The 19,648-nt window shown below is 39.3% G+C and overlaps 1 pseudogene; it reads right to left on the bottom strand.

Annotated features, from left to right (window-relative positions):
- Positions 1-18,901: 18,901 nt before the first annotated feature.
- On the bottom strand, positions 18,902-19,277 carry LOC109269911 (cytochrome c oxidase subunit 7C, mitochondrial-like; annotated as a pseudogene).
- Positions 19,278-19,648: the final 371 nt, after the last annotated feature.

The following is a 19,648-nucleotide window of genomic DNA, read 5'->3' on the forward strand; positions in this document are numbered from 1 at the left end:
TTCCTACATATCCTTCTAGGAAAAAATATAAGAGATATATATGCATCTCTATATTTGCTCTGTATATTCAAGTATCCAGGATCTTGTTGCTCCTAGCTGTTCTCACGTACTCTCTCTCAGCACTACTTTCTTGGTGGTAAATGTGGATCTACATTATTCTTTTTCAGCTACATAGGAGATTTTTCTTTTCTTTAGTAATTACATAAGATAAGCAAAGGGATCAGCAGTGAATCATCCCTAAGGCCAAGACAGATTATTTATTATCCCAAGGATTTTTAAACCGTAGAGACAGTTTGCGTAAGATCCATTGTTGTGCCTGAAACGCTTTCTTTTCTTAGAGCAGATGGGTTCTCCTGGAGTCCCTGTTTTAGAAGAGAGTCAACTAATTTCTCTCCAAAGTAAATTTAAATAATCACTTCTGGAGGAAATGATCTGTTAAGACACAAAAGAATTTTAACAGAATTTTCTCAAATGTAAAGGAAAGGCCCAAAAAAAGAAGAACAAAGATGAGGAGGGAAAGGAAGGGAAGAGGGAAGGAAGAATGGGGGAGGGAGAGAGGAGAAAGAGGAAGAGAAGGAATAGAAAAGCAGAATAAATCAGTTGGTTTTAAACTGAAGTTGGGAGTTCGTCTATGCTTCAGGACAGGAATAGAGTTCCGCCCTCTGACCATTACCTGCTCTTTTCTCCACAGCAACACCAAAGAAAGAAAAGACTGTTGTATTTCTTTTGCCTGCAAAAGATGTATTTCTTTCTAATTATTGTCATTCTAAAGTTCTTAAACTACAATGTTTGATCTATGGCTTTAGAATACCAATTGTTCATATCTGTTTCTTCTAAGCACAAAGAGACAAAGAGACTTCCACTACCTTTCATTGTTCTTTGAATGGGACTAGACATTAAAAAAAAGAGATTTACATTACTAGTCATAACTTGCAACTCCTGAAGTGCCCACAAAACTCACATATTCAATTTTTCTACTGAAGTGACAAGTCGCTCTGCTTTCATCAATTTCACTGAAAACGCAGTAAGCAATAATAATGGCCCCGATTTCCATGAGCATTTTCTCTGTGGAGGGAATCCATGAGCTAAAAGTTTCTCTTCAGGCCTTGGCCCACTGCTCTGAAATGAAGATGGGCCTCTAAACAAAACATGAACCCTTGTGAATTTGTGTTAATACTTGGAAAATGTGTGATTTGCTCTTAAAATCAGAATTCCTCATCTCCACACGAGAGAGATGTCCTATAAGCACATCACTAAAGGTTGCCTACCGGGACATGGAGGAGGGCACTTTCATAGTAACTTGGCAGCAATTTTCGAACAAGCCCCAAGATCGTCTCAGGCAATTGCTAGTGAGATGAATTACAGCAGAGAAGCTATGAATAAATTCCATACTGCCCTTAGACCCAGGCAAGAAGGGACCCTGTCCTCTGCCTGTTCCTCAGGGAGCCCCATGCCCTAAAGTAACTTCTAAAATCTTTCTAAGTTCCCCTCTGGTGTTTGGGACAAGCCAGGACTGGGGTCATCAGACAAGAAAACTCAGATAAGATCAGGGCCCTTGTAGGCCCCAGTCTCCATTTTTACCTTTCAGAGTACTAAACCTCTATCCCATACAAGGGGTAAACCAGATGCCCCAAAGGCCTTCAGGAAGGAAATTGGCAGAGCATTTATTTTACGAAGGCGGGAGCGTCCTCTGGAGATTGGTCCTCTGGATTAGTGCTGACATGCTAACTTAAGGAAATTCACATTTCTAAGGGATACAGACAAGTTTGGGGCTCTGGAATATGGATGATACCACCAATCCCTGGGCCTGAGCCACCTGCGTGAGCTGGTACAAGAGTTCTTCAAACAGAGATGCCACCTCCAGTCTGTAGCACCAAGAAACCAAGATGGCAGCAGGTGTCCTTTACCCAGAGTCATCATTCCACTTCCTCCTCAGGTTCCACATCATGTATCAGGCTGTTTGCCCAGGGTTGTCTCATTTGTCTCCTCCAAGACCTTTGGAGACCTTTGTTCCCCTGTGTCCAGTGATTCCCCTGAGCCATGTTCTCTCTTGCTTTATATCATCTGTTGGGTTGTTCCCTGCCAGGCTGGTCTTAAGGCATGCTAAACGAAGGATGGACATTTCCTGTTCAAATGGGACCACTCTCCTTGTCCCTATGGATCTCACTTCTCCTCTCCACGAGGTGGAAGTGACAGAAGGCAGGAATACAGACAAAATTGAAAGAGATCATACTCTAGGAAAGCTGTGGTCACCTTCTAAGAGTTCAAGATAAGACATAATTGGAAGATGTTTCATTCTATATTTATGCTATAAAATTTTGAACACTAATTTTTTTAAGTTTACTTATTTATTTTTGAGAGAGAGTGAGAGTGCAGGGGAGGGGCAGAGAGAGAGGGAGACAGAGAATCACAAGCAGACTTTGCACTGTCAGCACAGAGCCCCCTGTGCGACTTGGACCCACAAGCCATGGGGTCATGACCTGAGCTGAAACCAAGAGTCAGATGCTTAACCAGTTGAGCCACCCAGGCATCCTTTGAACACTAAATTTGACATAACCATAAAAAACAACTTATCATTCACATTTTCCTGCATGTAACCAGATAAAACTTGAATTTGTGGTCATCATCAACAAAGCACAATAACAACCTTTGAGACAGTCAGGGGAAACCAGTGTTCATATCATGATGAATGATATAGAATCATGAGTAATGATGTAACCAGCATTAAATAAACGATATTAGAAAGTACAAAGGCAAGAAGATCTATATTGCTTCAATTCAGACAGGATCTGAAGAGTCATGGCATTGTGAATAACAGCTTTACTACCTTTTTCTCAAATGGTGAAAGATATGAAATTAGCCAGGAATCATTCATTTGACAATAAAAAACAAGATACAGCACATAGCTACAATGAAGAATATTTATAGACAACGATTAGACAGAAAAACAAGTGTGTAAATAACTCTACTTCATCCATTATTCTGAAGGTTTATTGAAAATTACTGTCATTTACATAGGCCCATGAATTTTATAACACTTTTTTAAATCAAGTTTTTTTATGTAGACAGAGACCCTACAAAAAAGATTTGCCTGGGACCTTTTACATCCTAAAGATGGCCTTGAGGAAAATTCCTGAGGAAAGGTAGGAGGTAATTTACCAACATACAATTTCATCTTTTTTCTCAGTACGGATATAGTAGGTTTCACATCACATGGTTTGGGATTCTGCATGTTGTAATTTAGCAAATATTTTATATACACAATGAGATCATTGCCATTAAGCAGTACAAAGACTTGGGGATTTTTGCAATTTTTTGTAGCTACATACTTTTGTATTTTTCCTGCTGGAAAGTAATTCTCAATTACCCAGTTTGGGTTTATTCACTTAGTAAATTAACTGCATCAAATAAACACTTTATTTCTAGATTATCTGATCTCCAACCTTGAGTACTCTTAGATGCCTTCACTATATCATTAGTTGGTAGGAACCCAGAGAACGTAAATTAAGCATTTTAACTATGGAAGGAAATTTGCTCTAACAATCAGATAAATGCATGCTAACATATCAGATTATTTCTGAAATATCAATCACTTGGATTATCTTTGCCTTTTTAATGAACATTTCTAATTGAGGTTTAACCATTTTAAGGCTTACTATATATCAATGGTATGTTTTCCCATACATGCCTCATATTTGTACCTATAAAAAAATTACGTATTCACAGGTGATTAACAGTTAATCTGATCAATTATTTGGCCAAACTCCTAAAAGAGGTTGATAGTGGAAGTTCTAGTTACAGTTGAAGAAATCATGGTTTATTTCTAGAAATGGGCAAGAAAAAATTAGGAAGAGAAAATCAAAGGATAACATTAAATTTTAAACCAATATACTAAACCAACTCAAGAGATGACATAGTCATTCCATAAGCATGTGTCTTTTCTCTTACTAATGTTTTACCCCACCATATTCTGACTTAGAAAACTGCTACTAGAAATGCTTTAGTTAGTCAAAGTCAAAGTTTTATTCTTATGGAATTTTAAAATTTAAAATTCCATTGAATTTCCTTTCAGTGAGTCTTACAAATATATAAAAAGAACAAAACATTCTAAGAACTCAGCACCTTAAAATGTAAAATTTGAAGTTCATTTTTACATTCCAAAGTTGTGTCTCGTATAAAACTTAAAGACATTTTATCGGTGCCACCATTCTTGTTTTCAAAAATTAAACAGGTTTTTCATTTAGATAGAGATGATTATAAAATGCATGAGGGCCGTGGAGAAAATAGTAGGGCAGAATTCAGATTTTCTGGAGTAATTCTTTTTCTTTTGACTCACCAAGTTTTGCCTCCCTCCTTCTATCAGACAGGATACAAAATACCTAACTTTTGGAGCTCTATCTATCCATTTCAAGCAGCATGACAATCATATGGTGAGTGAGGAAAGAATTTTTAATAAGGACATTAGCGGCCACAATAATTCCATCTACTTTCTTTGTAATGAGCAGCAAGTTCCAAGCTTTTTTGTTTGGAAATTCAAAAACAACAAAATGTGTTTATACTTTCTTAAAAAGCAGTGGGTTTCGGGGAACGGAATCCCTGGGAAATAGCTTAAAATGTGAAAGTCCGTGATCTTCACAAATAAACCATAAGTCGTCTTGTATTAAAACCAATTACCTGACTTTTCGGTCCTGACATGCAAGGGGATGCATCCCAAAGATTAAATGCTAATGACTTTCCATCCTCCAAATCCAGCAAAAATCCCCTGTGACCATGAAGAAGTTGAACCAAAATAATGTCTACATAGAAAATAGCAAGCACCTGCTTGCTTTAAAAGACTGTTTTAGATTTAATGAGAAAATATTGATTATAAATAAGCAATAACATCATGGAAACAAAGAGCCAATTTCTTTAGACCAAAATATTGTGTTGAGAATCAATAATATTCAATTGGGTACATCAGTCAGCCTTTTTAGACATTATGTTTGGTTCAAAGCAAACATATGTTTGGGGTCTGTGAAGGATTGAAACTTCCCCTGTGGAGTCACCTATCTTTGCCCCACCCAACAGAAATAATTCCTTGAAAACATTTCAGTTCCTGGGTCTTTTTTCATCACCTCTATGTACGCTCTGTTTTTCTAAGCAGCAGGGTCAACCTGGCATTTCCTGGAGGACTGAGCCTGTGAGCTAGAGTCACCCTTCTTCCAGCTGCTGAATTCGCCCGTCTTGGTACCACTGGCTGGTAGAAATGACAAGGAGACCTTCCAAATTTGCAAGGTTGTTGTCTTGACTGGAACGGGTTCTAGGCCAACTTCTTTAAAACCGGTACAGATTTTCAGACATTTACACAATCACATTTCTAATGACAAAGAACTCTGAAAATACCTGTCATTTCAGACATGGATGGACTACTTGATTCCAAGTGAAAATCTTTTCTTGTGTCACCCAGGTGACACCCATGCACGAAGGCCCTAATGGCTATTCCTGTTGGGGCAGCACATGATTCCAACATGAAAAGCCACACTTTTAGAAGGAGCACTATAAATAGAGTTAATATTAGATGAACCTACCAAAATGGGAAGAAAGGAGTAGGAATAAGTCACTGAGTTCAAATTTCCAACCTCTGTGGCTTTGACGGTCTGCCAACCATGCTTCTTTCGTGTAAGCTAATGGATAAAGGTCGCGCAGAAAACAGTGCCAAACTGAAGGAATTTTTCTTCTGCTGCTGCAAAGGCTTATTAAGGGATCAACAGAACAGGCTTCAACAATCTGGAGACAATAGTTTGTTTTCAGAGGAATTCTGGTTAATAATGATATTGGATTGGCTAATTTATCATGACAAAATAAGTTAAATCATATGGGCAAACTCCGTGTCGTAGGTCTGGATGCCCTACAATCAAAGCCTAAGACAGTAGTTCGGTGCGTGTTTATCGAAGAGTGTTTCTTCAAGAAAAACTCTTCAGGCGAGGGTATGATAAGCAGGAGAGGAATGATGAGAGGGCTGAGCAAGGGTGAGGTCCCATATACAGGCTAGTCTTGACCTGATTTATGGGATCACACCACAAAGTGGATCAGCACTCTCTCTTTGATGCAAGGGGGCCAACCATTTGCAGCCCATCTCCCTCATTTATTGGCTGCTCCTGGTTGGAAGATCATAACCCTTTGGGAGATGCAGCTGCCAACAGCAATTCTCAGGAGGTGGGGGTGACAGCTATGGATCATTAGCTGCCAAAACTCACAACAGTGAGAAGGGTGCAAGAACCTGGTAAAGGAATACAGGGGAGGGGGGGCCCATGGCATCTACTACACTCACTGACTGTGATCCACTCCGAGGTTAGAAAAATACCTAGGACTCTGGCAAATTATACTCAGACTGGAAAGGGTCACCTCTGGTATCAACAGGTGAAGTCATCGGGATGGAACAGCTGGCAATCTTACCCAGCCCCTTTAATTGTATTATACCCTATGACTTGTGCTTCCTTTGCTTGTTAACAATCTACAGCCTCTGACATAATGTATCCTTAACCGGTTTTGGTGCTCTTAATTCAGAATTATTCCTTCTTCCCGCATGAAAGAAAAGCTGCCAAGTTTTGAGAATATCCATTAAGTTGAGGGCACAAGGCAGAATGTTAACATTCGACTCAAAGAAAAAAGCCATAAGACTCTATAAATCACAAAACACCATTCTTTTTTTAATGGAAGGATGAAGTTTTCGAATGAGAGATTTGGGAGGAATAGAAAGACGTTTCCTTCCCTCAGGTATAAGTTGTATTTGCATTCCATGAGTCCTGTTAACATGGACATCCTTCGCCCAGTAAGAAATGTACACTGTTGCTGTGGTTTGTGACCCCCCATTTTTCAATTACGGGCACTAGAAATTCCAAACATGCTGTGAGTCATTTTTACCTTCTTTCTTCCTAGATATTGTGCTGGAGATGGAGTGACTTGCATTTTCATTGTTGCTCTGCGGTGTATTGAAACAGTCAAAACAAATCTAAGTCTTTATTATCCAACAAGCAGATAGGAAATAAGAATCCAAAGGCCGGATAGCAACACATTTGGCAGTCTTTCCTCAGATGGGTTTTTGAAAGCACACATACACACACACACACAAAAAAACCCTCAAATGTATTATTTTGTCCTTCCAACTTTTCTCCACTCCGTTTTGAGGTGATTAATTTCATCTGGATGTCTAGAGAACAGACGGCTTTATATTTGAGTCCATCATAAAAAGAGAGAAAGAAAGAAAAGATTTGCCTATCTCTATAGGAAAGTCTATCTCTTTCTCTATTGACCTAATCAATAAGAGAAGGTATTACATATAATAGTTTCAAAATCTTAACTAGAAATGCCGGTTTGGCCATAGAAGTCTTTGTTAAAAGGGCATGTGGGAATTCACGGGGAAGGTCATCAGTATAATAATCCATCCAGGATGGTTTGCTTTCTGTACCTCTGAGTCCGGATATTTGTACTGGATTCTGCAGCCAGCCAAGCCAGTGGGAAATTTTTTTCTGAAGCAAACAAATCTCCCTGTTTCATACTGATCCAACCTAATTCTAGCCACCCAGCCTACACATTATATATTTCCTATTTTGAGAAAAACATTCCTGGAACAAGGAGTGGGCAGTGGACTCAATTCTATTTTCCACTAAATTAAGACACCTTACAGATAAGGAAAGTCACATTTTCTGTGGCAGGGAGGAGGCAGAATACTTGCTGCGATGAAAAAAAAAAAATCACAAACCGAGAATCAGAGGATAAGAGGAAAATGGCAGATTGACTTCCGGTTAAAGGACAGCTGTAAGCTATCGCAAGGCTCTCTCTGGCATCCCTCCCTCATTCCTCGGCTCCACCCATATCCATAAAGAAATAATTTCCCAAAAGTAAAATGAAATTCCAGCTTTACAAGGGCTTCTAACCCCGGCCTCATACCATCAAGACAAGACCCTCAAATTATAATTAGCTTTCATTGACCCTTCTTCAAACATCTTTTAGCCTGGGAGCAACAAACGCGGTCAGTCAGCACGACCAAGTCGCTGCTATTTTTATCAGCGCTCAGTGGCCATTCTTGTGGCCACAATCGTGTTTTCTGACCTTCTCTAGATGGGGAATACTGAGGATCAGCATAGTTTTGTTCATACTCCGATCCAGTTGATATGTGATGTTTGGGGATTCGAATCCTGACTTGACGAGTAAATGGCAGCCTTTGGCTTTATTATTGGACCACAAGAATAAGATTTTATTTTTAATATTTGTTATTTCGTGGGGGATCAGTGACTACATTTATGAAATGTAGTCATAAAATAAGTAACAAGGAGAGGAATATGGAGAAGAAGTAAAGGAGTAAAAACTTCTCATTAAAATTTTGCAGAGTTTACAGGAGGCTAAGATTAGACCAGTTTTCTGAATTAGCACTAAGACAAATTTACCTCTTTAATGAGCCAGAGCTCAGTCTCACAACAGAAAATTTTACCTCTTCAGAAATTCAACTGGGGAAAATGCAAGTTAGGTGGACACAAGTGCTACAGCCAGAGGAACTGCCTCTTTGCTAATAGAATGAACTGACATTTATTTCGTTTTTAAAGGTGTCAGGCAATGTTCAGAGTTCAGTGCTAGTATGAAGTGTTATCACTTCCAGAACAAAAACTAGTCAGTGGAATTAAAGCCCAGCTGGAACATATACTAGCAGTGGGCCCCCAGAAAATGTATTTTTGGGTTTTTCTCCATGTTTTGTTTTTCACTTGTAAAATGGGTGTTGGAAATAATACCCATGTCACAGGTTGTCATAAGGTTAAAGGAGTTAGTACACGTAAACCATTCGGCATAGAATCTGGCACATGGAAAGAGTTTAAATGAATGTTGGCTATTACGATTAATCACTTACTAAAGACAAAAAAAAGTGAAAGTTTAAAGGTTCAGTAACTTTCTCAAGGTCACACAGTGAATAATGAGCAAAACTCCGATTTGAATTCAGATGATCCATCCCCAAAGTCCACGTGTTTATATAATAAACCTTCACACCTCCCTGACAAGCATATTCCCCGGGACCTAGTGTGATTTGAACTCAGCCCTTTCTGACAAGGCAAGAGCCACACAGCCACAAGATGATGATGTATTCTTTTGGCCAAGAGCTTATGGCAGATCGGGAGTCTAAGTATAGAACTATTCGTCACTACAAAGCGGACAATACCACAAATTTGAAGGCAGTGTTAATTCCTCAATGGAGGAAGGGTCAATGCAGGAAAATTTGTTGGCTGAAACTAGATTCCTCAAGCATTATCATGAAAGTAAAATATATCATGAATTCATAGCTTCAGTGAGGGCATAATGTTTCACCCAAAGTGAATAGAAATTACCTTTTGTGGTAGAAAGGTACGCAAGTTCCAAACTAGGAAATGCGTTGTATATTCATACTGTGCTAGACACTTTCTCGTAAGGTATCTCACTCAGTCTCCGCCAAAACTTCATGAGTTAGAAATTATAAGCTTTGTTTTATGGATGAAAAAATAGAGAGGTTAAATGACAAGGTCACAAAATGGCAGCCCTAGAATTTGGAACCCTGTCTCCAGAACCTAGTGTTTTAACCATGAAACAGACACTGCTTTGTTGCTTGTTCTGTGATGATCTGTTTGTGTCTAAAAGTTGCAAGTAAGAAGTGTTATAAACGAGGGTCTCTCCTTATACAATAGTGTTGCCTCAGCATGGCTTGTCCCACAGCTGAAAGGCTTAAGAAATGTTATTTTTCTTCCTAACCACATACTTGTAGAGCGCTTTGGGATTTTAAAAGACTTGTGCTTCTTTTGTAAAAAGTAGAGCTAGGGAAGGCATTACTATACCCACTTTACTGATTGAAATACTAAGACTTGTAAAGAGTAACTCTCTCCACTCAGAAAGTTTTTTAAGAGGTGCCAAGGGCCTCGCCCTCTGGGCTTTTTGCTGTACCCCTTCCCTACTTTTGGCAACACTGTCCCAAATATGTGACCAAAGGATCTAAATACACAATTGTTTCTACAGATATAAATGATTTTTATCACAAGGCAAATAGTTCAGATGTCTGTACAGCCATACCAAAAACATTTCCGTGGAGACAGAGGTTTGAACGTATGAGTCTCCTAAGATTGGTCGATCTTTGGGATCTAACTAAAGCTATTGACTGATATCTCTGGGCTCTCGTTCTCCTAGAGCAACCACAGAAATCATGTGGTTTACAGGATCAAGACACCTTAGTGACCGAAAGTGCCTGTAAGCTCTTGGTGGGACGCCATGAGGCATAAAAGAGTGACGGTGGTTGTAGGAGGTGTGGTAATAGAAACAACGCATTCTTTTTCTCTTGGCTATGAAGAGATTAAAGGAAAAGAAAGAAAGAAAGAAAGAAAGAAAGAAAGAAAGAAAGAAAGAAAGAAAGAAAGAAAGAAGAAAAATGAAAGGACCAATGTCTGCCGCACAGCACCCAACAGCAATCACCTTAGAGGAGCTAGTTGTACGGACGTCAGCCTTAGCTCCAAATTGAACATTCAGGATCAAGAGAGGGGAAAGACTAGATTGCAGAAAGAAAAAAAAAATAGTTTTGATCGTCCACACACATTTATTTATGCAGGAAGGAAAATGTCTTGGCTGCCATCTCTGGATGGAAGAGCGCCATGTGCCAGTTGAGACCTCCCGTCTCATAATGGGCACTCAAGAAAGGCTTCTTGGATGAGGAGCCTGGGGCTCTCAAAGTGATGGAGATGACATCAGACCTATCCTGGAGGGACTTGCAATTCAAGACTTCTGACATTAACGCAGACAAAAATGGACAGGCAATCCAGATAATGCACTGAGAACTTGGAGCAATCAAATAAATATGCAGCTTGATGTTTGGTTGTTTTTTTTATTTTTTACATCACGTTGTAGTCGCACACTGCTCAATTCCCAACCACCCCACGAGCAGCCTTAGTTCAGACTATTAAAATGAGGTCACAATCCATTTTGAACAGCGGCCTTCAGTAATGTAAACATGAAGCCATTTTTGACTGGAGATGAGTAGAATGTTTTTAAAGAACCATCAGAAGACATTTGTGAGCGAATCTTGCATAAGATTTTCCTTTCAATTTTTCTGAAAGGTAGGCAAGAGCTGCAGTTAAACTAGATTTCACTTGGATATAAATTTGATTATTCTGGCTAGCTCAGAAGAGATCTAATGATTCTAATGGGTTCTTAGACTTCCCTAAGTAGTTCTCCACACTTGACTATTTCTACGGTCACAACAGATTCAATCATGTGCATATGGAAAGGGAGCCAAGTTGGGGGTGGAAATACCCCCATTATTTTGCTTCCTGGCATTCCCCATGAGCTGATGTTATACCTAATGCGTCTTTATGGCCCTCTATGTTAACTTTCTGTAATTTCTCATTCTTCTACAGCCTTTATATGACACCTTTCAATGGAAACCCACAGCACAACCACTCAAGATTATTTTCTATTGTCTGAAACTCTTCTTGTGAACGTCTTCTGGGACGGCTGTACAGGGCCTCCTTACATCTCAGCGCAAAACCCTAAAACATGAGAAGAGAAATGAGGTTGTAAATGCAGCCTGGAGAGGCCAGACTAAATATTTTGTTAAAGGGGGTCTCAGGAGTGATATTTGTTCATGAGGCAGACATGCACATTTCCACTAAGAATCAATAGTGAACCCATTTGTACTACGCTTAGTGTTCAAAGTGTTTCTGTGCATTTATCCCACCTTGTGCACTTTCTCTCTATAAATAAATGCCGGTGGCTGTCTGAGTTTCAGGATGCTTCTGCGGGTTGTGTTGTTATCCTTGCCTGAGAGAGGAGCTGAAAAGACCAATGCATCATTACCCATCCTCCACACCCTGTATTCAAGCAAAGATCTTCCCAGTATGGCAGTACTAACTGCGTTTTGTTTCTCTGCCTTTAACTCCACGGTCTGTCTGCTGCCCTGAAGCCTTTGCTCAGAACAAGCCACCCCATTTCTGTGGGCTAAACCTTCAGGCCATGCCTGCTGATTTTGTTTTCCAGCATTCCAAAGCTCTGCCGACCATGTGATGGGACCCCTCAGGGCCTAATATATTATGCCTTCTGCCTGGCTCCTTTACATCTGTGATGCTCCCAGCACAAATCGTGGGATTGCTGCCTCTCTCTCTCTTCCATCCCTGTTCTAGCCAATGGAACAGTGTTAGAGCAAACAATGCTTCAATAGAGAGGGTGCAGGGCAAAGTGGGAAGATCACGGACAGACTTTTGTTAAACTCCAGGGTTGGCTATTTACCAGGCACGTTAATCAACCTGTTTAAGCCCCGGTTATCTTATATGTAGAAAGAGTATCAAAATGTCTACCTTGAATAAATGTTATAAAGGTTGAAAGAACACCGGGCCAAAGCCTGGCTCATACTGAGTATACTATGACAGAGTCATTGTTACCCAGTTCTGATAAAAAGGAACAAATTCTAGGAGCAGGTATCACATTACTGAGGAAGCTACAGTAACAAACATTCAGTAGACCCCAGATAATTTGGCAGGGATCTTACACCCATGCTCACTCTGTCCACCCAACATGTGAAAAACAGACTGGCCTTTTTTGTTGGCTTTTGGGGTTTCTCCCTGTCCCTTAGTACATCCTTGGACAGTGTGTTAGCTGCTAGTAGAAGCCAGTGACAGATTTATGACAGTGTGCTGCTGATGGAATTCTTTGACTGGGGCAAGATGGAATATGACCCCTTTCTCCTTCAAGTTGAACATCAATCAATGGTCCTCTGCCAGCCCTATAAAGAGGATCTTCATTCCTTTTTGCCCTTACGCTTCAAGAAAAGATTAGGCAGCAATCAAGTTTTTGCCCAGAAAGTTCACAAGGACTTTACAGCACCTGGAACAAGAGCAGGCACCTGGTAGGCACTCCATAAGCCTTAGATGCAAAGGAGAAAGAAGGGTGACTTTGTGTGATACTTTATGTCCTAGTGAAAGAATTTCCTATGGACCTGGAACTTGAGTTGCCCAAAAGTCCCTCTTTGCATTTTCACGTGTTTGAACGTAACTCCGTAAGATAATATTGGAACTCAGTCTAGCTCCATTTCACTCCATTGACAGGTCACTGTCGATACTTGCATGAATGATAGCACCTGAGTCAATGTCAAGACACTCGCATTTCAAACTGAATTGGGGCCTTAGTGGTTTGCCCTCACCTATTTTTCCTGCATACCTACAGTACTGGCCACGTAGCAAAGCTCACATCAACTTTTCCACATTTCATTCTAAAGACATATTGTTTCCCATGTGCCTTTAAGGAATCATTCTTGATCTCAGCCATAAAATTGGAAAGCTGCATAACTGACAAGATGATCCCCGAAGGCAGCTGAAACATGGGGTAGATTGAAACCGACAGTTAATTTGTAGCAGTAAAAAATAATGATATCACCATAAAACAAGTTTAAGATTAGACCGGCCTCAAACACTCTGTGCCCACAGAATATATAGATGGGTATGGTCAAGCTTAAATAACAAAGCAAAACAAACCTGAACCTCCCAGCATCACCAAGCCCAATTTATTTGCTTTTTCATGGTACGCTATCACCATCTGCTGGCTGCAGCTGATAAAATGCCTAGCATTCCTTAAGTCCTGGAATATTCTAGTGTGCAGCTACTGTTGCTAATTACTATGCACCAGAAAACATATTTTTTAACCTAACAATATCATTGCAATGGCACAAATAAATCAGATCTTCCTAGCACACCAAACAAATGAAAGAGCCCAGAAAGCTTGTTACTGCCAAAGGCATCCTGGTCCGCTACGCCTAAAAGCTGCATTTGCTGAGTGCGTAAGTCCCAGCACATTCCTTTTTTATTCCAGAGCTTCCTCCTGACACACATTCACTTTCTGACTTCCTCCTCCCCAGCTGCCTTCTCTACCAGGCATCCTACACAGCACTGCAGTGATAGGCAAAGCAGCAGCTCTCAGCTAAAAACAGCCTCCTCCTGGAGATCTCAAAGGAAGAAAACCACTGACACTTGGCTTCTTTAAGGAAAGCAAAGCTCCAGTGGGCCTCGGCAAGAAAGAAAGGATATTGTTGGCTCCCAAGACTTTGAGAGCACTATTTTTAGCATGGTTTCCTTAGGGTTACGTGTCTGTGTTGTGCGCATCTTCCTAACTCAGCAACAGGTTTGCAGGGAGAAAGAACAGAGTCTATATAAGCGAATAAAATCTAGCAAGCTCTGGGGAGCCTGGGTGGCTCAGTCGGTTAAGTGTCCGACTTCGGCTTAGGTCATCATCTCACAGTTCACGAGTTTGAGGCTCTGCTCAGGCTCTGCTGACAGCTCAGAGCCTGCAGCCCGCTGCGGATTTTGTGTCTCCCTCTCTCTCTGCCCCTCCCCTGCTCATGCTCTGTCTCTCTCTCTCTCTCTCTCTCTCTCTCTCTCAAAAATAAATAAACATTAAAAAAATTTGTTTTAATCTAACAAGCTCTAAAACCCTGCACATTTTATCTAACGTGTTCAGTCTTACCATTCCAGGCCCTCGGTTATGTAACATCCCAGGCCTCTGACTTCTCAACCATCCTGAGAATAAAGAAGGCTTTAGGAAATAGTGCTTCTTCATCCTGACTTGTCTCTGTCTTCTTTTATTTGGCTTATCCGAATTTAAAATTTTTATTCAATAAGCAAGCAGGAGTTGTGTATTATAACCATTTACAAAAATCCTTCAAATGTCCATCTACTTACGAAGTTTTTGTGACGCTCTCATTTTTCTAATTATGATGCAATAATTGTTCTCTGACAAAAGAGCCAGTTCTGACCGAGCAATGATGCGACTGCATCACAAGATGCTTTCCTGCAGAGGACACCACACCCTAGTGCGACAGCAACAAGTGACCCCCTGCAGCTCTGACATGCACCCACGTAGGACCAGGCTATCCCAGATGAAAGGCCATAACGACTCTCTACATGAGCCACACTGGCCTGAATTAAGTACCTCTTGAACATAATCATCCTTGAATTTATCTAAACAGTTACCTCCCTCTCCTAAACATTCTAAGATGTAAACTTCAACTCAAAGGCATTCTACGTTTTCTTCCCGATGCTGCAATTTTAGAAAGGTACCACTTATGGGTTAGGTGGTTTCTATACAACAAAGTTAAGCCCAAAAGCAATATATCCTTAACAAAATTATCCCCTGAAGTGTTTTTCTTTTGTACACATGACCAGGAAATATAGTTTAAAAGGTCCAATGTCTTCAAAATATTTAACCTCAAATTACCTTAAAATAAAATTTTAATTTTGTTGTTAACAAATGTTTTTCTCACTAAATAGCAAAGGATTTTTAACAAATAATAATACCCATTGTGGTCAAGGAACAGGAAAATTCACTCTACACACTGTTTTCATGAGTGCAATTTGGTACAACCGTTCCAGAGGGTAACTTGGCATTGGAAAGCCCTTAAAAAAAAAATACGTACTCTGTGGTTTATACATTACAACACTAGAAGTTTACCCTGAAAGAATAATCATTTCTGATGACAGTTTTTAGTATTCAGATATGGTAGGCTGTATAACGTCTTCCCCAAAGATGTCCGTGTCTTTATTCCCAGAACCTCTGAATATGTTACTGTACATGGTGAGAAAGACTTTGCAGATATGACTAAGGATCTTGAGATTATCCTGGACTATCTGAATGAGCCCATTGTAATCATGAGATACCTTATAAAAGGGAGGCAAAATGAGCCAATAATATAGAAGGTAATGGGGTAATGAATGCAGGGGTTGGAGTGATGCTCTTCGAAAATAGAGGAAGGAGCCATGAACCGAGGAAAGTGGTGATCTCTAGAAGCTGGAAAAGCCTGGGAAACAGACTCTTCTCCATAGCTTGCAAAAGGAACATAGCTGAGCTGACACCATAATTTTAAGACTTCTGATGTCTAATATTACAAGATTTAAAAAATTGTGTTCTTTTAAAACACGAAGTTTGTAGTAATTTGTTATAGCAGCAAATAGAAAAAGAATATACCAGATATCAAGCAATAGAGAATATGGCCAACTTAGGTTTCCAAAAGCTTTATATTCGAGGGTCTGAGTTATGAAAGAAGTTTTTTTTTTTTTTAATCTTCTGTTTTTATTTTGGTGGTAATCTAAAAAATGTCAATGTAAAGATATTCTGGGCCATCTGGTAGACTAACTTATAACTCACAGCTAAGCTATGATTTCAGTGTCCAAGTGTGTGTTCGTTTTACAGTCACATTGGTAGTGACGGTGAAGGCTAACTCCATAGAGTACTCTAAGAACAAAGATGGCGGGGCAGTTCCGAGAGGAAAGGTGGGAGGGCTGGGTTATCACCTGGCAAACAGCCGTCACCATCACACTCAAACTGTGAGGAGCTCTCTTTGTGTATAACAGGAATAAGTGTAGTAGCAAAGAATTTTTGTTTAAACTTTTGTTGATATCATATTTTGAGGTGCACCATTAAATTGATTGGCCCATGATAATAATAGATCTCTGGTTTAAAATAGGTTTATTATTAGAAGGAAAAATCACGATGATGATAATCAAGATGATTCAGATGATGGTCCGTCAGGCTCAAAATCAAACGAACCATGTCAAGAAAGAAAATATAAAGCATTTATCATCCTACTATTAAATATCAACTATCCCCTTAAATGACTGTTGGCATTTTAATTATATTGATTTTATATCTAAATTTAAATGTAAATTTGTGTTGGGTTTATAGGTGTTTTCAAGTGAGGATCATGAAGGATTAATCCTAGTTTTATATTTCTTCATAGATGACTAACAACATAATAAAAATAATCTAAGTCAACCCTGAGGGGAGCATGAGAATTTATTTTTCTTTTGAAAAGGATCCATATATTTACTCAAGTCTGAGAAATGTATAATTAAGTATGGTACCTCCCTCCAATGGAATACTATTCAATCATTAGAAATAATGTTGTAGAATAACATTTAATGAAATGGGGAAATGATCAGATGTATTGATGAAATTTAAAAATAGTTATCAACAGTAATAGTCAAATTCCAATGTTAAAAAAAAAGAAAGTAATTTCTATACATAGAGAAATGCATAGAAGGATATACAACTAGGTGGAAATATATTGCTAATTGTATTTTCCTTATCCTTTTTGATATTTTCAAATTTTTCTACCACAAACACTTTCATAGAGAGAAAATAGACCTTTAAGTAGTATATCCAGAGTTAAAACACTATTCTCTTGGTCTGACTTCAGAGCGTTTAAAAATTGAAATGACAGATGTTTCGCAACACCTGGAAGACAACTTTGCAGAAGATAGCCTATGTTCCCCTAAAAGAGAAGAGTGTCAATAAAACAACTCAATGAATCCATCATTTGTCCCCTGAACAACTGTGAGAAATACACACACACACACACACACACACACACACACACACACACACATTATCATTCTCCAAGAAACCTGTTTACTTAATGTTTAAAGTACTTAGCGCTAAATCATCTTCCTAGTAGTGAGAAGTCTGGAAAACTTTCATTCCTTGGGCTGCCACACATTCTCTTCTTATTATCAGCTAATTATTTTCAATCCATGAGCTTTTGAGAAACAATGTATCCCTTCTCTTATTTTTCAGTTGACTTCTAGAACTTTTACTGTAAGTTTATTGCAGAGGATGTATTTACCTACATATTTTACATTGACACATGCTTTAAACATATATTTGTCAAAACTATGGAGTCAAAATTTAACTTCTTAAATTTATAGAAAATGTCTGCCATAGAACTGATTGGCAAAGGTTGTCCTCACTGTCAAACCAATCTACCAAATCAAACTTACTTTCTAACAAAAAATGTCTGATTTCCTTGCTTATTTTAATGAACACATGAAATCACATCCATGTCTTACATCTCCTATAAATTCAAATTCATTGTGAAGTAAACTGAGACAGGAAGACATGAGTCTGTTGCCGAAATAATGTGGAAATAGGCTGCAGCATGCATCTGTAATTCTTATCAAAGTCTGCTCTGCTTCTCTCTTACAGAAGCCTTCCTCAGGAGCCAGGCAGTCTCAAATATCACTGTTCTGCAGTACAATAAGATTAGAGATGGGTCAGACGCATGCTTTTCTTTATAGAATAAAGGAGAGTGATCGTGAAGGGCAGTGAAGAAGGATAACTGGCTTACCACAGCCATTCTCTCTGGGAGATTCGTTTTAGGAAAGAGGCAATGTGGAGACTGAGGATCAGGAAATTGATTCCCTTAAAGGTTTCCTTGACCTTGTAGCTTCCACAATGTCTTATGTACTTCCAGGTTGGTATGGACTGTTACTTGAAAACTGCGATTTTAAATCCAAATAAAATAAATAAAAATTTTCAATTCAACCAAAACCAGGAAGGGATTCATTAAGTCAGAACACTGGCCTTGCTACTGGAACATAAGAATGTGTAGGAGCAGGGTGCCTGGGTGGCTCAGTTGGTTAGGCGACTTCGGCTCAGGTCGTGATCTCGCAGTTTGTGAGTTTGAGCCCCGAGTCGGGCTCTGTGCTGACAGCTCAGAGCCTGGAGCCTACTTCAGATTCTGTTCTCCCCCTCTCTCTACCCCTCCCCTGCTCACACTCTGTGTCTCTCTGTCTCTCAATAAATAAACGTTAAAAACAATTTTTTTAAAAAAGAATGTGTAGGAGCACCTCTTTAGTGACTTTGAAGTGTTTTTCAGATGAGATGCACCTTTTGAAGGTAAATCATGCAGACAAAATTCTTACAATCATAAAGTCTTAGGGTTTAACATCAAAAAATGCTTCTGAACTATCCCAAAATTCCAGTAATTCTTTAAAAAAAAAAAAAAAACAATTGCATTGAATGTGTAAATTGCTTTGGATAGTATTGACATTTTAACAATATTTATTCTTCCAGTCCATGACCAGAGAATATTTTCCCATTTTTTTTTTCATGTCGTAAGTTTATTTACAAACATATTGAGTATGAGGAATTCAAGACTTTGATCCATTTTTCAAAGAGACTGCACCTCTTAAAATGCTCCTTTTCACATCTGTTTAATGGATTAATTAAAACATCCTTATTTCTTCAGCAGTTGGTGCCTTACTATAAAAAAAAAAAAAAAAAGGTGCAGCAAATCCAGATCCAAAGTACATAGTCATCATAATTAGTAACCGCCACTTGTTTTCCACTGAAAATGGCAAATTCTTCCCTGGGCCCTCCTCATGATGGCTCCTATGGACCACAGAGGTTGTGAACTTCTGGATGCTCTGTCCCAACATAGCACTGTTGGAAGTTCTGTGAAAGGCGCAGAGACCCCAGACTGTAGAAACGACAGCACCACGCCAAATCCTCTTTCCATGACCTTGTTCCCCAGTCAATCCCAATCAAAATTGCACTAGCATTCTTCTTGAAGCTAGAACAAACAATCCTAAAATTTCTATGGAACCACAAAAGACCCCGAATAGCCAAAGTTATGTAGAAAAAGAAAACCAAAGCGGGAGGCATCACAATCCCGGACTTTAGCCTTTACTACAAGGCTGTAATCATCAAGACAGTATGGTATTGGCACAAGAACAGACACATAGACCAATGGAATAGAATAGAGAACCTGGAATTGGACCCACACATGTAGGGCCAGCTAATCTTTGACAAAGCAGGAAAGAGTATCCACTGGAAAAAGTTTCTT

This window comes from Panthera pardus, unplaced genomic scaffold (assembly GCF_024362965.1).
Source record: "Panthera pardus isolate Hobbes unplaced genomic scaffold, ASM2436296v1 HiC_scaffold_10, whole genome shotgun sequence".
Classification (NCBI taxonomy): Eukaryota; Metazoa; Chordata; class Mammalia; order Carnivora; family Felidae; genus Panthera; species Panthera pardus.